Source organism: Chrysemys picta, chromosome 1, assembly GCF_011386835.1.
Source record: "Chrysemys picta bellii isolate R12L10 chromosome 1, ASM1138683v2, whole genome shotgun sequence".
In the NCBI taxonomy this organism is placed as follows: Eukaryota; Metazoa; Chordata; order Testudines; family Emydidae; genus Chrysemys; species Chrysemys picta.
The window spans coordinates 265,731,705-265,751,591 of NC_088791.1; the positions used below are offsets into that span (position 1 = coordinate 265,731,705).

The 19,887-nt window shown below is 40.6% G+C and overlaps 1 long non-coding RNA gene across 1 annotated transcript; it reads left to right on the forward strand.

The window, feature by feature from the left end:
* The first annotated feature begins 434 nt into the window (after window positions 1-434).
* On the forward strand, window positions 435-7,163 carry LOC135983976 (uncharacterized). The gene is made up of 4 exons (XR_010601864.1): window positions 435-611; window positions 3,639-3,728; window positions 6,519-6,564; window positions 6,723-7,163. It is a non-coding gene; the product is annotated as an uncharacterized LOC135983976 (long non-coding RNA).
* The last annotated feature ends 12,724 nt before the right edge of the window (window positions 7,164-19,887 follow it).

Here is a 19,887-nt window from a genome sequence, read left to right on the forward strand (position 1 = left end):
ACCAATGTGCAGGTCACATTGTAATAAACGACTGTCATTCTCTGCATACCAATGCATAACTGCATTGATGTTAAAGAAACTGATCTTTAACATCAATAATAAACTATTTGCTGAAAATGCTGGTAAGTTACATAAGAACCTAAACATATAAAAATGTTTTAAATAATTAATTTTTATACTGTAAATTAGATTCAGTAACAGACTGTCATTCTCTATGCAGACCAATGCATAACTGGGGAATTAAAAACCCTGACAAGTTCTTATACATCCTTCAATCAGGGCCTTATGATCAAACCCTACAAAAAAAACAGACCCTGCAAATAGTCTTTGTAATACAAATACAGCTGTATAGGATCTTGATTATGGGTTATCTGGTTAGCTGACATATACCAAAGTGTGTGTGAAGATGATTCAGGTGCCTAGGTCTTAGTGAAGGAGTGCTTCTAATTAAGGATTTGAAGGAGAAATTGGATGTTTGGTGGACAGGATGAGAAGGGAGTTGTGTGGAAGAGAGGCTAGATGCAGAAGTGAGGAAAGGAAATTAAAAAGTGGTTAGTTATACTGCTTGGGCAAAGCAAAAATGGAAGGAAAAGGAGATGATTGCAAAGAAGGTAGGAAGTGGGAGTGCAAAGCCTCTTCATTGCTTTCAGGCTAAAACTGATTGAATAGTGGAAAATATTTTCAGCAAATATTTCTTCAACTGAGAAAAAAAAATTCAATCCAGAAAACTATTGTACCAGTTTTCCATAAACATGTGACTTCTTGAGTTTTATTATATTGTATAGAGCTGGGTGATTTTTTTTTATTTTTACCACTTTTACTTTCCATGAAAAGCAGATTTTGTGACACTGAAATGTTCAGCAAATGTACATTGATTTTGCCAAATTGTTCACTTTGGGGGAAAAATGGGAGGGAACTAATTTCATGTCAACGTTTTCAAAACAAAACGGTTTTGACTTTTTGATTAAAATACATTTTTAGTTAGAAATTTCCTTCAATTTTAATTTAAAAATGTTTTAATATGCTCAAAAAATCAGAATGTTTAATTTCAGATCAAACAAAACATTAAAAATATTATTTTAGCTTAATCTATTTTTTAATTTAATGACAGTTCCAGTGAACCAAAAAAATCTGTGATTTGACCAGCTCTAATAATGAATATTTGAAAGAAACTGATCTTTAACATCAATAATAAACTATTTGCTGAAAATGCTGGTAAGTTACATAAGAACCTAAACATATAAAAATGTTTTAAATAATTAACTATTATATTGATTCAGTAACAGACTGTTCTGCCGAGCAGAACAATTACCATGTAGTACATAGAAGTTACATGTCCTATAGATTACTCTAAAATTACCTGGTATTTGCAGTTCCTAATTCTCATAGTAACTTCCCCCTCCCCCCCCTTCAAATGCACGCCCATAGCAACATCATGTTCTGCTTTGTGACTTGAAAGATAAAATACTACATAAAATTTTAAAAAAGAAATAAAAAGCTCTAGAAAGTTCCACACATACCTTTCACACTGAAAAAGTGAATGCACTTAGCTAACACACTAATAAACAAACAGTAAATACACAACTCTCTTCTAATCAGAGTCTGTTTGTATTGTTTGCATTTCTAGGATATCAAGGCTAAGGGAATAGCACATAAAGTATTCATCAGATATATTATGTAGTGAATTTCACTGGTATTTTTCACAGAACAGATTAATCAAGTGGTTTTACATCAGCTGCAGAGCTGTTGAATACCACACAAAAGCATTAATTGAAAGCATTCATTGAGCAAATTGTCTGGTGCTCTCATTTGTGATTCCCTCTTCAAGTACTGTTGCAAAACCACATACTTTTACTGCTGTTTGCATAGGGGACACACATATGTAGGTGTAATGTCTTACAGACAGAGTTGCCCGTCATGTGGGTTCACTCTGGGGGAACAGCATCCATATTGCACAGTATAACTGAGACAGTGGGACTGTAATGTAAACACTGTCCATGCTAGTAATAACAAGTATTGGGTAGTGGCTGAAAGAGACTGCTTCTGGTATGGACCCAGAGAATGGTATTTTAATTGGACTATGCTCTATTTCACTCCTAAATTTCCTGTGGTAATAAATGGAAATATTTGTGTATTTTCTACCAGTTTTTTATAACATAATTAAACTATAAAGGCAGAGCAAAGTTATAATGTGGGATTACACCCTGGTGGGGTATACCATAGAAGGTGAGCTTGCACCTCGTAGTTCATATTTTAAGCTTAGTATTTATGGTGGTTCAAAGAATTACCACCATTGTGGTCTTGGAAATGTGTTCTTGGTAATATATTTTTTTTAAATAAGGAACTAAAGATAGGAATGTTAATACAGGTAAAACTCCTCCAAAATTCTTCCCATTCCTATCTGCTCTGGGGCAGGAGAAAATTAGCACAAAAAAACCCTCTTGCTCTCATGATGATGGTCCCAGCAACCAAATAGTCCACATAGGAATATAAAGAGAGTTTCTTGCTCCCCTTAAATCCTTGTGCAGTCATATAATCTGGGTCGCAATCTAGTCCTTGATGAATGCCAGTGACATTAAGCAAATACTGCGTTCAAATGCTATTCTACCAGCCTTACCAGAAACTTAATTTGAATGCTGCATCTGATTTTTAAATAATAAGACATAAGTATTAATGCTGCTTTGCACTTCACATTAGTTAGTTATTAACCCTCGTAACATCTTTCTGAGGGACACAAGTCAGTACTATTATCCATATTTTTCAGGAGGGAAAACAGGAGTAGGGGTTGAAGTGACTTGCCCAAAGTGTAAGTGTCAGAGCCATGACTAGAATCCAGGTGTTCCTAACTTCCAACCCCCCACTCACCTTTCTTAACTATTCTACTTCTCAAGCAATTCGAACAGCTTCCCCACTGTGTGACACTACAAGAAGTTACTTGTGAAATAGAACTGATTTACAGAAGACTTAGGAAGACAAAGTAGTTGAGGTAATATCTTTTATTGGATCAACTTCTGTTGATGTAAGAGATAAGCTTTCAAGCCACACAGAGCTCTTCTTCAGGTCTGGGAAAGGTAGTGAGAATGTCACAGCTAAATATTCCAGAAAACTTGGCTCATATATGAAAGGTTTGCATGGCTAATAGTTTTGTATATGCATACGTTCTGGCCATTCTCTGTAGTAACAAAAAAACCTTATGTGCATATTCTGCAAACATATGTGGTGAATGGGAGATATCATATGCGATGAGAGATTGACACAAAGAGGTATGTTATATTCCAATGCCCAACATAATAGAGTGCAAGAAAGATAACTCTTCAAACTATCATATATCATGAAAGACTTCTCATAAAAAAGTCATGAGGAGAAACTGCCTGATCGTGGAAGAAAGGGGAAAGATGGCACTGTCACTTGCTCAGGATGGAGGCTGTTGACAAATAGATGCAGGAACTCCAACCTCAGATACTGCATAACCTTGTTGTGGGTAGGTATAACCATGGAAGATCAGCCATAGGAACAGATCATAGTACATGATGATAGGTGTAGGACAGCAGAGTTCTTCTACTTCTAAGGTGAGATAGCCAAGGCAAAAAAACAGTGTCTGTAGCCTAATTACTCTCCCTTATATTCTTGGTCAAAAGGAGGTGTCCTCTCCCAGTGAATTGTGTAGCAGAAGGCTAAGATGGACACACACACACCACGAGAGAAGCAAAAAGAGACAAGGAGGAAATGTGAGTTGTTGGAGGGGGTGATGGCTACAAATATTTATCTAGCAACATTTTGAAGTTAAAAGTGGGAGTGCATATACCCAACTCTTTATTTGTTGTTCCCGAATATACCTGATGATTGAATGAGTATTCATTACTTGCAGAAATTAAATAGGAAGTCAAAATCAAAAGTTATTTTCTTCAGTTCTCTTCCTAAATGGTCTTCCACATCATCATCATCATCATCAAATGTAAACTTCTAATATTTTAGAAGGCTAAAAGCTCAGACAACTTTCCAGAAACTTCCAAAATCAAATCTACCTTCACTAATTAATTTCTGACAGATTATAAATAAATAAATCTACAATGTAATGTACTTTCATTCAATTAAAAAAAAACAAGTTTTGGGTTCTCCCACAAATAACACTGTTCATTCTTCAACTTGATTCACCCTCCCCCCAAAATAAGTTAGAATCAGAACTCCAGAACATAATGATTTCATTGTGCAGTGAGTTTTTCTCCCATGATCTCCAATGATATTTTAAAAGATATATAATAGGGACATGAAAACAAATATAACAGTTTAGGCTGGCACTTTACTGTGAATCAAATGATAGGAAGTAACATTAGGTTGGGGGGTTGCTTTTGTTTGGTTCGTTTTTTTAGTTTGTTGTGCTGCCTAAGTATCAATGCAAACAATTTCCTCTATTTCAGTCGTTTCCATGGTTAAAATTAGGCTTTCTGCCAAAATATGAAACTTGTTGAGGTTCACAATAACAACTTCCATTTCCATAATGACATACATCATCTAAACTGAATGGGACTACATGTTTGTGCCTGGGTGATTGGCTGTTTTTAAATATCATTCCCAGATATGACTCTCTATATGAGTAATTTTCTTTTTTGGATCAGTTAAATTGGAATGTACGTGTCTCTAGCCATCTCTTTTGTCTTTAGTAATTACAGCTTTTGAAATAATATTTTGAACCAGCTGACCTAACTAGCTAGGTCACTCATTATTTTGACTGCTTGAAGTAATTATGTCCTCTCAGATAATCATCTATTTTTCAGGGTATCACTATGTCTGAGGACCATTCAGATTAGAGAAACTGAGAGACAGAAAGAAATTTAAACTAGGAAGTTCATTTTTATTCACTACATTCAAGGTACAAATTAGCTATTATTGTTGTGGTTTTATGTGGTTTGTTTGGTTTTCAAAAATAAAAATAAAGACAGAACACAGAACTGAAGTAACTCCCGGACATAAAAAAACCTTTTAAACTAGTTAAGTCAGTGTTTTTTCCTAATGCAATACAAAAAATGTGCAATGGTACTGATTATTTTTTGTCACTTGGATTTAAGAATGTTTTATTTTTCATCATGGATTTTGGTAGAATTGGGGCCAGGTTTCTTTTTGATTTGGCATTTAGAACTTAGTACTAAAAAGTGAATAGAAATTATTTTTTTTCAGGTATCCAATAAAACATGACAAGTACATATTTGCTTCATAAATTAAAATGTGTATGTGTGGAATTTAACATCTCCATGAAATCAGCCATTTTTGCTTCATGAATAGGGCCCTACCAATTTCATGGCCATGAAAAACATGTCAGGGACTATGAAATCAACCCTTCCCATTAAAATCTGATCTCCCCTGCTGCTGGGAGACTGGGGCTCCTAGCTGCTACTCTAGCTATGCTGGGGGGGTGGGGGGGCAGGAGTTGTCCTTTCCCTGCATGGCTGCTCTTGGTGGGGAGATCAGATCCAAATCCAGAGGCAGAGCAGAAATGAGGGTGCTACACTCTCACTTCTGCCTTGCAGCAGCCCAGGAACTGGGCTTCGGGCTTTCGTTCCCGCCCCCCTCCCCCCCGTGGCTCCTGCCACAGCCAGGCACCGAGCTTGCAGCTTCCTCCCACAGCAGCTTCTGCTGGGCTGGGGGAGGGGAGGGGTAAGGGGGCTCTCGCTCCCAGGGGTTGCAGCTGGGGCAGCCCAGGCTCTGGGCTTCTGCGCCCCGCCCTCACTGATCCTGCTGTAGCTCTGGTGCCGAGTTCAGTGCTTACTCCCCTTAGGGTTTCCGATCCTCGGAGCTGCAGCTGGGACAGGGGCAGTCCTGGTTTGGAGTTACCACCTCCCCCTCCACCACTCCAGACAGGGCTCAGTGCAGCCCGGACGTGGGGCTTCCGCCCCCTGCGATCCAGCTGGGGGTTCAGGGCAGTCCAGGCTCAAGGCTGCCCAGGCTCAAGGCTTTTTCCCCTGTGGCTCCTGCCAAGTCTTGGGGTGGCCTGGTAGGGGCGTCTGCCCTGGAGCTTTTTCCAGGCCTGGGGCATCCATTTTTCCTGGGGAGACCCCAAATTGCCCAGGGGCCCCTGCCTTAATCTGTCCCTGGCATGGACTAGCAGCTAGGAGCCACTGGCTGGGGTGTCTCAGCAGTATGGGGGAGATCCTACCCATCTCCACCTCTGGGAATCTTCTTTAACTTCAGGAATCCGAGAGGTGCTCCCTTCAGAGCCCAGCTATGAAGGTAGCACAGAAGTAAGGGTGTCAATCTTGGGACCCCCCTACAGCAGCTTTGCAATTCTTCTCCCCACTCATGGACCCATTTTGGTCATGACCCCTTGGTTACAACACCATGAAATTTCAGATATAAACATCTGAAATTGTGAAATTTACCAATTTTAAAACCCTATGGCCATGAAATTGACCAGACTGGACCATGAATTTGGCAGGGCCCTATTAATGAATAATGGAACTTTTTCCCATGAGAAAAAAATTCAGCCTTACTCTGTCTAAAGTCAATCTCCTTTTATCCACTAGCTGTGAATTTCTGTCAGCAGGAATAACTTCTAGAAAGACTAATGAAGTAAGAAATCTTTAATAAAACCTAACCCTATTGAAACGCTTATTTATTTATGTCTGCTATTTTGTTGAATCACCATCTTGGATTCATACAAGTTGTTGTGTGGACTCCATTTTGAGTGTCCTTTTTGTTAGAACATTGGTGGCTTTTTCTCTAAACAGCAGGAAGAAAAGGGTCGGAAAAGGACATGTGACTAGACTTTATAAATACTCGGTGCGCCCAGCACAGGGTGCTGTCCATCTGAGAGGCAGCCTGTGTCCCGTTTATTTGCGCATGCATCATGACTCAAGATCCATCACTGTTACTTACCTGAAAGACCATCTCCTGTAGCCAGATCCGTGTTCCTCCTGTGTCCCATCACAGCGCAGTTGAAGGTCCAGGTTCGACTGGTAGCTGTGGCATGTCCAGTTGTCTGTTCATCTCCATCTGTGCACCAGAAATCATCTTCCCACAAGTAAAGTTCTGTCAGTAAGTTAAGGGTTTATAGTGAAACCATTGCTTCATCGCCCGTGAGAACAAACCTACAAGCTATTTTACTATTTTCCTGTTATAATGTTGAATTTGCTTTGTCTCCTAAATTTGTTTGCCTTGTTTGTCCAATAAATCCCTTTTTGGTTTTACACCTTAACACTGAGTATGTATTACTTACCTGCGACCAAGGTGATAGAGATAATATTCCTGAGTCCAGAATTTAGCATTTCATTCAGTTTAATTTCCCTTGATAACACTATGACTTCATGCCAAGGTCTGTAAACTGCTTGTTATAAAATCAGGAACTGAAAACAACATTAACTTTTAATAATGACATAAAATAACCTTAATAAAATCAGTGCAAATTATTACATAGTGCTAATTATAATAATCTACTTTAATTTTGCATAAAATGGTATAAAATAGTGTGCATTTTCTCTTTTCATTAGTCACTTAGCTGAAGGTAGCTAAGGTGTGAACATATAATGTATATATAAAAGTTAATGATGCTAGAGTGAAGAGTAATAGAAATAATGAGGAAATTGGTTTGGGAATTAAAACAATATATATGAACCATAAATACTATATTTTCAAAAGGATATACTATAAAAATATGTTTTGTAAGGCTGGAGGTTAAATAGAGCTCAGCAAGTTTTGAAAATTCCCACCCATAGTGCGCAGTGTGGCCTACGTACTAATTTTAAGCCCAAACATAGATACGACATGGGGGGAAAAAAGCAAAACAAAACAAAGCAAAAAGCACAAAACCTGAGCTAGATTAAGTCATATCACAGACTATAATGCCTAAGGGTCCACCCATATGTATGTGGCCGGTGTCTCCGATTTTAAATTATTATTATTTTATTGTATTTCTAGACCTCATGGGTGCAAAGAAAAGCTTGAAAATATGCTCTGAGCATAACTGATATAGTGGTGTCTGTCCCAACATTGCACCATCTAGCTACTGAATAAAAATAAGAAAGTGAAACTAATAAAGCTAAAACTAATAAAATAATAATAAATTATTAATAGTTTCCGCCTTCATCTAAAATTATCAAAGTACTTTGGTCCAGATCCAAATAGGCAATAGGATATTTGGATGTGGGTCTCCCTCAATCTCTCCTATTGATGATGTTCCACATTTTTTTAGAAAAAAATTGTTAATTTGGCCAGAACATCACTCTATAGACCAATGGTAAAACATTCACTTAAGAAAGGACAGATTGTTGTTCAAATCCCTTCTATTCATCAGGCAGAAGGAAAACTTGAACTGTGGGTGTCTTACATCTTAGGTGAGTGTGCTAACCAGGAAACTGAATGTTATAAGGGAGAGCGACCTTCTCCTCTCATCCACCGTTCTGTTTTGTGTAGAGCTAAGTGGTCTCTGAGCATGCCTACAAATTAGGTGGAGCCAGTTTGTGGTTTGCTAGTAGAAATATGTGCCTCCCTGCAGCCAGATGCCTTTGCTCAGCTAACCAGAGAGATACAAAGACCTTTTTCTGCTGTGTGATATGGGCTTTCTGAGTTGTATTAGTGTATTTCTGTTACAGTCTGAAGTTTGCCTCACTATTATGTATGAGTAACTGGTATCACAAAGTCCCCTGCCAACCAGATGCTTCAGGAAGATGATTTTGACCTGTGAGTCATTGTTACAGCCCCCTACAGCCTAACAGGTTGTCACAACCCTCCCCACCCCCATACTCCAAGTCTAATAAGTCCTTCTATCATGGGGGTGTGGGGCAGTGTCTAACAGTCATAACCAGAGTTTTTTTGATTGTATTATCCTTCACCATTGGATCCTTTTAGTTTTTTACTACTTCCTGAAGAGCCTGTACATGTTTCCAGAGTACCCCCTAGGGACATTCTTCTGAGTTGTATTCCCCTTCATAGTTTCTCATTTCCTCACCAGTAACACTTATCCCAGGGTGTATTGCCAAAGGGACTGAGTCCCTGTACTTAGTAGCCTTCCTCAGACATCATAAGTAGATGAGGGCCCTATTCTTTCATACTACAGGCACTGGTACTTACAAAGGCATCTGTGTATATTTACATGGCAGGCACCTGGTCTTCCAGGTTCTTCAACTTGTTATATTCTATTTAACAGCTTCCTCTGTTGAGCTTCAGTGTTATTAACCCTTATTAGGGTTGATAATCAGGAGACAGCTAGATCCCCCTCAGTCAGTCTTTGGATCAATGTGGTTATCTAGCCCATGGCCAGGCCAACTGGCTTAGGCTAGAGTTGCCGCAGATCCAGATCCAGCAGGCTTTGCTAATTGATTTCACTGCTGAGACACATTACAATCTACCAGCTCCCCATTACCAAATCGAAAGTCGAAGACTTTCTTCACCCTGCCTCCTATTCATCTCATTGTCTCTCCTCTCAAACCTACAATCTTGAGGCACATCAGTCAGCTGCCTTTAAACATGTCTTCAAAATCTACCCTTAAACATGTCTGCAGAAGCAAATGTCTAACGTTAAATAGAAAAATTTCTTCCCGACAAAGTTTATAATCAATTGCTACCATTCACAAAACATCTAATTTCAGTGGCAGTGGGATATGGTCCTATATTTGATTATTCTGAATCAGTTGTATTTTCAGTGTCACCTAAAATCTTTAATTTAGACCCGATTGGAAGATACGAGAGCTGTAACACAAACATAGATTAAGAGCACTTTAACATGGTTACTAATGAAAGCTAATACATTGGAAATTAGAATTGATAGGGAATTATATTAAATCAAGTAATCTGGAGATATTACTTGATTACATTTCAGGATTGTAATAAAAATTTTTTGAACTTTGCTTAAAGAGAGAAGTTGGTTCCAAAGTTATCTTTTTAAAGTTCTTCAATTGTATTTGGGCCTCCACTTCCTATCTTCCAGTTATTTTGGATTCCAATTAAACCCCTTGTATTAAATTACCTCTAGTGTAATCTCATCTATACCCATCAGTCCTGTGGTACAGTAATACAGATTTTGCCTTTGTCATTTGACAGGGAGCATGTTGTGAATGTGCTCTGGAGTTCAAAAGGGAATGTACAGTCCTTGTATGAAAAGAGCTATATTTTCTGTGACATCTTTAGATCTGCACAAAATTGCATAAGTCTTCACTCTTTGAGTCTCTGTTTTTGTACTTTCAACTTCAGTATTGTTCCCTGAAAAATTAAGGGTAAACAAAGATTTTAAAATATTTTATATGTGTAATTTACAACAATGCCAAAATATACTGGCTCTGGCTCAACTAGAAATTGAATTGTTGCTGAAAACCATTCTTAGCAGTGATTCTCCTGAACCGACATTGAAAATGGTGCCAATTTAGACCAGAAAAAAAGAATTTTCAATACTATTCTTTAAAATGCGATTGAGACTGCTTTGTAACACATGACAGAAAACAGTTTTATCTGGGCTACACTAACACTTAACCTATTTTCAGTACCAGACTGCAATTAAACAGCAAGATTTTTTCACACAAATGAAGAAGAATATGAAAGTCCTGGTGAAGATGATTAAATACCTCCTTGCCCTATAAAATAGAATGTGTGTTATTTTCCCCATTAGAATACATAAAATTATTTCTGACATGCTTTCACTTGTACAAAGTTTGAAATTTAACAGTACAATATACTTAAATACCAAGGATAACTTTTTTTTTCTTTTTTAGACCAGCAAATATTGTGTTTTGGGGAATTCTCTGAAATTGATTAATTTCTTATACATGGAAGAAAATATAATATCTGTTGGTTTTCATAATTAATTTTCCCCTCACCACAGAGGAAAGCCAGCTTGTTGAGCTGGATTTTGGGGAGGTGATGGACTGGGGGATATGAAGTTATATTAACCCATGTTGTGGAGAATGTGCTCAGGGACTCTGAATCACTTGAGCCCTGAAATAAAATATCTTAACTCTGCCTCTATCTCAATTATATTCTGCTGGGGTTCTTTCATTATGCTCATCATCATAGTATCTGAGTGCCTTCCAGTAATGCAGTAGGCAACATGACTAACATCTGGCACTGGTTTGTTCTCTCATCCTCACTCCAGAGGGAGAGATGCATTCAGTGGAGTGTTTTGTACTGCATTTTTTTACACTTGTAAAATTTAACAGCCACTTCATACCCTTTCACAACTCCTTCACACGTGCATACAGGAAACCACCTAAACATACACTTTCCCTGATTCATTATTACATTGATAGATTGATCTCATATCCCACCTCACTACTGACAATACCCAAGACAAGAAGAAGCCAGTGTCCTGACACTGATACAACCTACACAGTTCTGTATTGAAATGATGCAGAAAGGAATTTCAAGATCTGTATATGCCTCTTTCCTTTGATAACACATATAGGGGGAATCAGACCCAGATTTCCTCATATCACAATCATAGCTTTTCTAAGCTGCTCCAACTTATTTCTCCTCCATTCCACATCTACACCTAACATAGTGAATTCAGGGAAAGCGCATTCAGATAATTTCCAGTGGTTATTGCCAGCTCCAGACAAGGCAGAGTTAAGATTGTGTGGTCATTTATTTTTACTCTATTTCTTGGTTGTCAGAAGTTTGAGTTTTGGAAGAGCACAAGCTATCTGCGGGCAAACTTAAATCTTCATTAACAAAGGTTTTGTGTGTTTTTTTTTTTAAGATTTCTTTTACTGTTATATAACACACACACACACACACACCACTATGTATTTATGTTACAGAAAGCAAGGTCAAATAAATGCTCCATGCTCTTAGAGCAGAAGGTGGTGAGGTTTGTAATGGTTCTTAGTTCTTGTGGGAACGAGGCCTCAAGAAAGTGTTGTCTCCTGTACAAACAAGCTTTACTCTTATTTACTCCTTGGGGAAGTCAGTGCCACTGCGCAATGCAGAATTTGAGCAGAATTAATGATCTCCACGGATTTCCCCCCGCCACTGCAGAATCTGTGAATCTGAAAGGGAGGTGAAGGGAAGCTGTGGGAGGGGTCATGCACCACTCCCAGGCAGCAGTCCTGAGCAGGTGTGTCAGTTCGGGTGTCAGGAGCAGCTGGGAGAGACATAAATCACCACCTTGGGGGGAGGGAGGGCTATGTACTTACGTGAGACTGTCCCTCTTGTTCGCTATCACAATTCACCTGCTACGGAGGGGCAGAGTCCATGGTGTTTCTGAGGCAGGCTTGAGGCAGGCCCATCCTTTGCGCTGTGTCAGGGTCGGGTGCAACCTCACCACCAAGTCTGTGTCATGGTGGGGAGCTGCAGGGTGATCCCCCCCACCTCCATGCAACCACGTGGCCTGTGCTCCCCACTGTAAGGTGACCCCAGTGTGTGCCTCTTGCCCCTGTCACTGTGCCCACCCTGCAGAGGTGTGGGGTTGATACAAGGAGCTGTGGGGAAGCTATTGGGATACTTGACCAGCCCCTGCCCTTGTCTTTAGTCTTGCATGGTGTCAGGTTGGGATCTCCTGGCGAGCCTGGCTCACCCTGGTTGGGCAGTGGAGCAAAGGAGCCTTCTCGTCTTGCTTGTCTGAGCCAAAACGGCTAGAGCCTGAACCAGTGTAAAACCCAGCTGCATGGGGGCATACCTTGCTGAGCTGGACAGTTGCCTTTCAAATAGTGCTTGGAAGGAAGGGGAGAAAGTTCTTAGTTTACAGATAGCATTGCCCTATCTCCCTATGCTCTGCCTCCCCCATCTCCAACTTTGGGTCTCAACTATTAATAGTGTGCTTTCAAATTTAGTAACTTCATTTATTAGAGGAAAGAAGCAGGAGGCCTGAAACTAATCTGATGGAAAATTGTCCAGATTTGCTATGCTATGCTAATGTTCAACAGCATTACATGTATCTGTTGGTTAAATTGGTTTGTAGGTAGATGGAAAAATGGCTAGCAAGAATGACTGGGTTTGAGGTTCCAAAGTACCTATTTTTGCTCAAATGCTAAAAAAGAACTTGCCTGTTGAATGCCCTAAACAAAACCCATCCTCAACCATCTCCACATACTGTGAATATGGGCCTGATGTTTTCACCATTTAAAAACTATAATGTGCCAAATTCAACACGTAAGGTGACACAAATCACAGGTATTGTCTTTACATATATTAAGTTGATTTGCTTCTCGGAATGGCCTTTCAACACTGGTACAAATAGCTTTGCAAAATTGTAATGAAAATTAATCTGCCTAGGCATGCCATATACTTGACTTTTAGCAGGAACATTCATAATGAAAAATATTTTACTTACCCATTAAAAAAAAAGACTTTGAGGACAAATAAAATGTTAGAACTATTAACTTCAAGTAACTTTGATCTTTTTCCTCTTTACTTTGTAAATGTCAGTAAGACATGTTGTTTGATCTTTTCTTACTTATTATCCAGCAGTGGAGTAACTAAAGAGATGCGACCTATTCACATCCACGGAGGTTGTGTATATAAGGTGGGTGACTTTACAGGTGGAAGTACAGGGAAAATTCATCTTAATAAACTTGAAAACTATAAACGGTTTTCGAACTAGCTTTTCTGTAAAAAAGAAATGTAGAATCCTCATACTTACAGCCCACTAAGCTAACACATTCTCTCAACTGACTAATCTGCTCTCTTCCTTACTCCTCATCTCTCCTACTTTAGGGTAATTTATATCTTGATCCTGCAATGAGGATCCATGTGGGTGTAGGAGTCTGCCCACCTAGAGTTCATGCCTTCATCAGGTCTATCATGTGTATACAGCACTTCATCTAAAGCGCACTAACATGTTTTGTGTGCATCATCTTTGGTAGGAAGAACTGAGAATTATAACTACAGTTTTGTTTGATAGTAACAAATTCCCTGACACCTGAACATATGTAACTTTCAAAGGATTGTACTGAAATGCAGGACAATGATTAGGAAACATGTATGACCTACACATGTGAAAGTGCTGAGAACTTTAAAATGACATTCTACTTTATTTTTATTTTCCTATTTGGTGTCTTGTAATGTAATTTACTGTAAATTCACGGTTCATTTTGGTCAATGTCATGGTCATAGGATTTTAAAAATTGTAAAGGTAATTATTTCAGTTATTTAAATCTGAAATTACAAGGTGTTGTAATTGTAGGGTTGCTGACCCAAAAAGGAATTGTGGGGTGTGCTGACACAAAAAGGACTTGTGGGGTGGACACAAGGTTATTGTTGGGGGTTGTGGTACTGCTACCATTACTTCTGTGCTGCTGCTGGTAGCGGCACTGCATTCAGAGCTGGGCAGCTGGAGAGTGGCAGCTGCTGGCTGGGAGCCCAGCTCTGAAGGCAGAGCTGCAGTCAGCAACAGTGTAGAAGTAAGGATGGAATGGTACAGCATTACTATCCTTACTTCTGCGCTGCTGCCTGCACTTATTGGCCTCAGTCAGCAGCCGCCACTCTCGAGCCTTCCATCCCTGAAGCCAGCAGCATAGAACTAAGAGTGGCATGGTATAGTATTGCCACGCTAACTTTTGAGCTGCTGCTGGAGGGGTGATGCCTTCAGAGCTGGGTGCCTGGCCAACAGCCGCCACTCTCTGGCCACCTACCTCTGAAGGCAGGGCAGAAGTAAGGGTGGCAATACCGTGACCCCCATAAAATAACCTTGAGACCACCCTGCAACTCCCTTTTGGATCAGGACTCCCCACTTGAGAAACGCTGGTCTCCTCTCTGAAATCTGTATAGCAGGGATCGGTAATCTTTGGCCTGCGGCCCACCAGGGTAAGCACTCTGGCAGGCCGGGCTGGTTTGTTTACCTGCCGCGTCTGCAGGTTCAGCTGATTGTGGCTCCCACTGGCCGCAGTTTGAAGCTCCAGGCCAATGGGGGCAGTGGGAAGCGGCACGGGCTGAGTGATGTGCTGGCCGCCACTTCCCGCTGCCCCCATTTTCCTGGCGCGGCGAACCGCGGCCAGTGGGAGCCTCGATCAGTCAAACCGCGATCAGTGGCAGGTAAACAAACCGGCCTGGTTTGCCACGGTGCTTACCCTGGTGGGCCACGTGACAAAGATTGCCAATCCCTGATGTATAGTATAGGGCAGTGGTTTTCAAACTTTTTTTCTGGTGTTCCTGTTGAAGAAAATTGTTGATGCCTGTGACCCAACAGAGCTGGGGATGAGGGGTTTGCAGTGTAGGAGGGGGCTCTGGGCTGGGGCAGGGAGTTGGAGTTGGGGAGGGATTCAGGGCTCTGGGCTGGGGGGTGCAGGCCTGGGGTGGGGCCAGGGATGAGAAGTTTGGGGTGCAGGAGGGGGATCCGAGTATTGGGTGGAGGCTCAGGGCTGGGGCAGGGGTTGGGGTGTGGGAGGGAGTAAGAGCTCTGGGCTGGGGGTGCAGGCTCTGGGTCGGGCTGGGGATGAGGGGTTTGGGGTACAGGAAGGGGCTCTGGGTTTGGGGTGGGGGCTCAGTGCTGGGGCAGGGGATTGGGGTGCAGGGTTGGGACATGGGCTTACCTTGGGTGGTTCCCGGTCAGCGGCACAGCGGGGGTGCTAATTTAGGCTTCCTGCCTGTCCTGGCACTGTAGACTGCACTATGCCCCAGAAGCTGCCAGCAGCAGGTCCGGCTCCTAGTCAGAGGCACACAAGCAGCTCCACACAGCTCTCGCCTGCAGGCACCCCTCCTCCCCCTTGTTCCTGGCCAATGGGAATGTGGAGCTGGTGCTCGGGGTGAGGACAGCATGTGGAGCCCTGTGGTCCCCCTGCCTAGGAACTGGACCAGTACTGGGTCGTGACCCACATTTAAGGGAATATATTTGCCAATTGAAATGTAATAAAAATAATAACATAGTCCAACGTAGATTTTTATTCTGGTCTAATGATACAAACATAGACTTGTACTTTTATTGAGGTGAAGGACTATCATGCCAGTTAATAACTGTTTGAAATAAATTAAGATAAGAATTCAAAGTGAAAAGAAGAGAATAATTTAAAAAAAAATTCGTATCAAAATACTGTTTTGAAGAGGTAAAATTTTGCTCTATAGAAATACTATATTGCTTAGTGAGCCATCAAATAAAACTGAAAATTCCTTTTACATTCAGCATTGAACATGAAATGGCTGATAGCAACAACAACAACAAAAAAGAAACTGAATGCATGTACTTCAGACACAAGCAACAATTGGTATAAAGTAGAAATAAAACCAACTCTGCACACAATCCATAAATAGGAGCTGTCAATTGGCAAAATCTGCAGATGCTCTATAAGAGTGGTAAAGACAAATGGTGGGATTTATACAATTTCCTGAGCCAGTCATAGAATGAGTTTACTCCTATGCTTGGATAACTCTGTTTATGTGTTTAGTACATGGTGTCTTGCTTTAACAATTCTGTCAAAATCTAGTTCAAACCACAAATGGACTAAGCTTTCTCATGCTGTTCAGATGAACCAGAAACTGACAGCAATGTATCTAACCCATACATTAATGCATTCAAAGGCTGTGAATACAACACTGAATGAAGCTTCCAGATAACAACAAAAGAAAGAAAACAAAACATGTCCTGCAGTCCTCCCTTTTGAGAGAAGAAAAAGACAAACAAATGTAGAAATTTACTTTGCTTCCTTTATGAAGTGTGATAATGCTTTAATTCTTTCTTAGTGGGAAGAATTTTTCAAAGAGGTCAGTCTATTTTACAATTGCTTTATAATTAAGTCAAAAAGAACTGCTAAAGAACCTGATCTTGCTTAAACAAATGAGAATTTTGCTACTAACTTCTTAGCATCCCATCACTGGCTCCCCCTTCTCTATCTTACATACATGAGCTACTTGTCGTCACTTTGAGGACCCTTAACAGACCTATCCTCATCCTACCTATCACCTTTCATTCAGTATCAGAAGGTCAACTCCCATCGCCAATAGGCCAATGGTGCCCATCTCCATCACCAACTTGTTACATTTTCAAACAAGCACCTTTTGTGCTTTCCCCCATGCTGTCCCTCATACCTAAGAGAAGCTCCCCATAAACATCTGCAAAACTAACTCATTATCCTCCTTCAAAACCTTCCTTAAAACTCTTCTTTACCCATGATGCCAACATAAAACATGCTGACTAGTACTTTCTTCATCTGCCTCCTCCTCTGTCTGTAGCCAGCTGTTGTCTTTTGTTTTATACTTAGATTCTAAGTGTTTTGGGGCAGGGACTGTCTTTTTGTTCTGTGTTTGTCCTGGTCCATTAGTAGTACCTCTAGATGATATTACAAATAATAAACAACAATAACTGCTTAAGAAAAGTGATCAGGACCAAAGGGCCTAACCCAAAGAACGCTGAAGTCAGTGGAAAGAATTCCATTCATTTCACTAAGCTTTGGATCAGATAAATAATTATTGCGTAAAACAAACAATGTTTGGGAGGATTTGGGAGGGCAGGAGAGAGAAGGTGACTGAGGGATTTCATTCTGTAATAAAAAGGTAGAGACTGGAAAAAGATAAATTAAAATTATTTAAAGGCATCTTATTTTATTTTCCAGCTTGACTTGTTTCTTAATTGAGGAAAAAGCTTTGCTGACAGTATTTCTGAAGAAGTTATTCATTTCCTTTACTTGTAGATTCCAGCTGCTGGCTCTTTCTGGACAAAGGAAAGGGATGAATTGAGAGAAGAAATGGTGATAACCACAGAACATGCAATGTTGTTAATTGTAGTTTTTAAGAAATATACCTATATTTAGGAATGGCACTCATATGAGCACTACATTCATTGTGGCAGACATACACTTCTACCCTGATATAACACGACCCAATATAACATGAATTCAGATATAATGCGGTAAAGCAGTGCTCCGAGGGAACGGGGCTGCGCACTCCAGCGGATCAAACCAAGTTGAATATAATGCATTTTTTTTGGCTCCCGAGGACAGCGTTATATCGAGGTAGAGGTGTATATTAACCCCACACCATAAAATGAGAAGTAGTCTGCTCAATAAAACAAAAATAAGATATGTACTTATTTCAGTATGTTAAGTCAGAAGAACTGCAATTACCTTAGCAAAGCTTGAGTGAAATAATGGAGTCATTTCTGGTTGTTGGTGTCACTAGGCATCACCCTAGGTAACTCGGGGGGGGGGGGGTGTGGAAGACCACGAGAGTCGATGAAGCACCCCCGCTCTATGCCAAAGTGAACCAAAGCCCCTCCATGTTAAACTTTACTAACTTCACAGGCCAGCAGCTGGAAAGCGGTAGTGATAAGGGGAACCTACATGCTTCTAGCTGAAGGACAAAATAACTTGCAGAAGGGAACATTGTGAACAAGCTACACAACCAAGGTTATTTAATGTAACTGCTACAGGGGGAGGTAGGTAAGGGGGGGGGAGGAAGGAAAGGATAAAAAGGGAAAAACTGCTTGTATCAGCGTGCTTGATTTAAGACATGTTGGTCTCCTAGTGCTATTCAGAGCTCTTGAATAAACTTTGTCTGCTTCTCCACCCTGGTGTGTTCACTGGCGTGAATCACACCAGGCAACGAACCCCGCTGTTGCCCCCCTTCGGGCCCTCTGTGCCGGCAACACGGTGTTTAAAAAAATGGTAGATCACCTTAATCTGACTATTTTAGAGTTCAGTAAATGTACTATACTTAGGAAATTTAATGTAAGAAAAATAAATCTTTGGACTATTTTCCACAAGTCTTTCATATTATACTGCTATAATTAGATTCACCTAATATGGCACAGGGAAGAAATAGATAGGACAGACAGTATTGCTTACCAAAAGATGCTCTTTGTGACATTCTATATCTTGGGGGAGCACCCTGGAATCCCCATATTTCTCATTTTCATATAATCATAATATTACATATAAAGCATGCCTTGTAAGGTATCAGGGGAAAGGTCATTTCTCTATCCATATATGTGTATCATTAATGCATATGAAGTTATAAGAATTGTGTTGTACAGTGGTCATTAAAACATGCTGTAAGTTGGGGAATCAGCCAGATATTAGCTCCCCAGAGGCAACAGCAAGGAAAGTAACCAGCACCAGGGCGGGATGTCAATCAACCCATCAACAACCATTGTCCAGCAAGGGAGCTACAATTCAATGACTCACCTGCATGAGGCAACTCCAGGGGAATTGCTCAACCTTGCCTGGAGATTCAGCAATGCCCTCAGACATGCCTGGACTTGTGTTTTCCAGGTACATGGACTGAGGGTATAAAACAGACAGAGTGGACACATACTGGGTTGTTGTTCTGCCCCCACCTATGCTGCAAGCAACTAAGACACTGAGAAGAAGACAGGACTCCAAAAAAGGAGATTGGCCAGGGTTTAAGGAACAAAGCTGTGTATTAAGGACTGTAATATCCAGTGGGGTGAGAAAAACTGCTTAATCTAGATGTTGCCCAGTCTAATAGGGTTGAGAGTTTAGATGAGAGCTTGTATTTTATTTCTTCTGGTAACTAACTCTGACTTTTTGCCTATCACTTAAAATCACTAAAAATCTACATTTTATAGTCAATAAATGTGTTAATTGTTCATCTTTACCAGTGAGTTTGTATGATATGTGGGGCAAATTTGCTCAGATTTTGCAAAGGCTGGTGTATCTCCACTTTCCATTGCTGAAATGGTGAACCAATTAATAAATCTGCATTTCCCATCTTGAACAGTGCAAGACAGTATATTCCTGAAGTACAGTGCTAGGAGCTGGGGGGATTTGGTTCTGGTGCCTTTCTCTGTGTGATTCACAAGTGGCTCTGGGAGCATTCATGTAGTGTAGCTGGGTGTGGGGGTCTCCCCATACGGTTGTGCGGAGTGATAACAGCGCCAGGAGGGGTTTGTTGCTGGTCACTAGCAAGGCATTGTGAGAGGTAATCCAGGCGAGAGAGAGTTCAGGGGGGCACCGAAGTGCCACAGTCCCATGCTGAGCCCTGGGGATCCCCTCACACTCTTCTCCAAAGATTAGGGAAAGA